Raw genomic sequence first — 3,806 nt, forward strand, 5'->3', positions numbered from 1 at the left:
GATAAGGGATAATCTTGAGTGCAATCAAGAGGAGAATCTCTATTTTGGGATTTTTGGAGGATCATCCTTATATTCATGGAAAGCTCAAGAACTAACAAGAAGGAGATCTTGTTGGTGCCCATAAAACCGAAATTCCATAGTAAGGAAAATGTTTTCTCATCTCTTGTAATTTATGTTTGCATGCATAAGATCTAGTTTTAATTTTATGACTAAATTAAAATGTAACATATATGAATATGTTGTGTATAAAGAGATATAGATTTCCAACAAGCGGTATCAAGAGCCTTAGGCTGTTTGCATGCAAATCGGTTATAGTTTTTCCGAGTTATACGATTAACATATAAAACTTATAAATTTGTGTTTATTATGATATATCACGAAATTTATTATGCATGTTAAAGTTTATGATCCTAAAATGTATTTAGGATTTTTTGGTTAATTTATGGATTTTTATTGTTAATTTTATATAATAATGGCATTAAAATGTGATTTTTATGATAAAAATGTCATTTTTGGACAAAAATAGCTAAACTTCGAATTTTCCAGTGGTTTTTGGATATGTTTTCACATATATTATTTTTAGATGACCTTTAAAGTTTCATAATTTTTGGAGTTCTTATGCTCGAAATATGGATTTTTCATGATAAAAATCTAATTTAAATGAAAAATAGGTTAATATGAGAAATATTTCGAATCTGATCATTGAAATTTAGTATGTTGTCACATGCAATTTTACAAGATGTGTGTAAAATAATAGGCTATAATGAAGTCTTTATGCATGATTTATGAATTTTTGATGAAAAATAGCATAAATAGTGACTTTAATTAGTGAATAATTGCTAAAACATACTTCATGCATGTTGCATTTTATTACCGTTTTCAGATAGAAAATTAAAAAGTTCATAAATATAATTTTCTTCATGTTTTTATGATTATAATTGATAAATCCGATAAACCGCAACATTGTTTTTCCCGACAAATTTCGAAATTTTTAACCTAAGTTTTTGGACATTATGAGTGTCATGGTATTTTTCCATAATGTTCATGAGTTTAAATTTCAAATTTATTTGAAATTTTTGTTATGTATTTGAAGTTTATAGCATTTTATTGTAATTTTGAGTCCATTAATGAACAATTTTAAGAAATATAAGTTAATTATTGTCAATATGTTACTGGAGACTAATTTTGAGTCCTAAGTTGGTTAGGGTAATTAACTTGTGCATAAATATGATTTTATATAATTTATTGTGATTTTAAAAGGTTGAATCACGCAAATCCGTAAAAACCGTTTAATATACGATATTGGCTCCTTAAAGGCGATTTAGCATAAAATTGGGCATGTTCATACATATTATAATGCTGCATTTTATTTATGATTGTCATAATTTTAATTTTATGTAATTTTTGAATTATGTAATTTTACTTAGTATGGCCTTAGTTTTTAATTGGTATTACCCGAAATGTATGGGAATATCGATTCGGTTGTAATTTATTGTGATCTGGTATCACCGTTTTGTAATTTAATAGATTTATTTTTATGATTATTTTAATTACAAATGTATAATAGGAAATTATGTAATTTGTTATGTAATTTATTTATACCGGAGATCCTTGAAGACGGTGCCACTTAAGAGGGCGATCCATTAAAGACGGTGTTACCTCGAGATGCGTGCCAAAACCGAAGTTCAAGGGACCAATGGAGTTGGTTTCCGAATTTTTAATAGTTTATTAGATTTACTATTTTAGGAAGGCCATACTAGGATTTATATTTTATGCTTTGCATTTTATTTATATGTTGCATGCATCGCTAAATCGTCATAACTAAAACATGCATTATCATTAAATCGAGTTATTCGACCGTGTCAATTACAATTATCGTATTTCACCACTTTAGTTCACTTAAAACGTGATAGATAAGAAATTGACATGACCTCTCGCTAAAATAAACAATTGAGACTTAGCCTTACCAAAAAGTAGAAACCATGAAAACCTATTTCAGGAGGGAATGCACTCGGCCCTACCGGGGTACAAACCTTGTTACGTAGGGGAAGTGGGTGATAAATGTCTATCCACCGAATTCATGTTGATAAGGGATGAATCGGCCCTACCGTGCCTAAGTTGATGTGGATTTGGATCATGGACACATTTATTCGAAATTTGGATTGAGCTCAACGGAAGTATTCGTGACCGTAGTCGCATGTGTTCCGGGCTAAAGATAAATATTAATGTAATTTTATCGACCAAGAGTTCTAAAAGTAGAATCGATTAAAGCGTTAATCCACCGAGTTATATTGATAAGGGATGAACCGGCCCTACCGTGCCCAAGTTAATATGAATTTGGATCTTGGAATCATTTATCATAGTTGGGTAGAGGTCACTATGTAAATTATTTACTTTTTATTATATTTACAATTATTATTATAACGATAAATGTTAAGTTTTTTCCACCATTCCGTTATCATATTGTTCTATTCCTTTACCACAATTCATATACGATATCATTTCGATTTTTGATTCAAATCTCCTTTAAAACATCGTAACTAAAGACAAATATGAATTTGCTTCTAAAACCTCATATAAACCATTGCTAAGGATCTCTTGCGAAGAGTATAGATAAAAGTTATTCTTGATCAAAAGGGTTTTTGATTCTTGACTAACATATCTACTTACAATGAATTGTTTCTCATATGCTTTATTAAGTTAAGTACTTTGAAACGTTACATCATTTTGGTAACTAGATTTGTTTGAAATCAAAATTGACCAAAATACCGTAACCACTTCAATGAAAGTTTTAAAGACTAAGCGATTGAATAGAAGAGTAGTCTTCATAAGATTCAACTTTGCTTCTCTAAGTAAAGACTCATTGAAATGAGTGGGAGCATTCTCTTAAACCCTTAAGGATAAGGTTTTAAAGAAGTAAAATTAGAATGGAATTGATACAAGGTAATGTTAAAAGTAAAGTTATTGAGAATAACGATACTAAACCTATCAATCCCGACCGATATAGTTTCCATTGTCTTAAATGTTGGACACTAGAAAGGAAACTACCCCAAATTATTGAAGAATCAACAAGTTAGTTGTGAGACATCTAATGGGACCTTCTTCTTTAAATGTTTATTTGATTGACATAAATTTTGCTAGTACTACTTCGTCAAATTAGAAACCGGTGGTGGTTTTCATCATTATGTTTGATACATGGGATGATTAGAATATGACGACTAGCAACCATGAAGTCGAGAGATAGAGTCATTGTGTACTAAATCTAGTTTTTGGGTTTGGAGTTGTACTTAATTGTGACTATTAAGTACATAAAATCTAAATAAGAACATAAACTTGTTAAGATACAAAAGAGGTTTCACTTTTGTGACCCTATACACCACGATTTGATGTATGGCTAGCCCATTATGAAGGTGAATATATTCTAAACCAAACTAGAATGATACATCATGTAGATGATGCAAGACTCAAATTGGTATCCCAAGATTAAACCTTAAATTCTGGAATGATGAACACAAAGAGTTATCGAGTACTCTTGAAACCATTAGATCTTATGGTATATGCGTATCTTGTATTCAAAGCAAGATGTCTCGTGCTTTTTGGTTGAAAAGGAGATCGAGGTTGTAAATCATTCATCCAAAATAGGTTGATCATTTTCTTTTACCAATGATTTAAGTTGACGCTAATGTGTTCACTTAATAAGGTAATAGAGAAATCTTTGAAGAAGTTCAAAGAGTTCGAGGAATCACGATTTAGTCATGATGGGATTATCAAAGTGAAAACTTTGATATAAGCCAAATGAAATGTGA

Source organism: Silene latifolia, unplaced genomic scaffold (genome assembly GCF_048544455.1).
Source record: "Silene latifolia isolate original U9 population unplaced genomic scaffold, ASM4854445v1 chrun_scaffold_16, whole genome shotgun sequence".
NCBI classification, from domain to species: Eukaryota; Viridiplantae; Streptophyta; class Magnoliopsida; order Caryophyllales; family Caryophyllaceae; genus Silene; species Silene latifolia.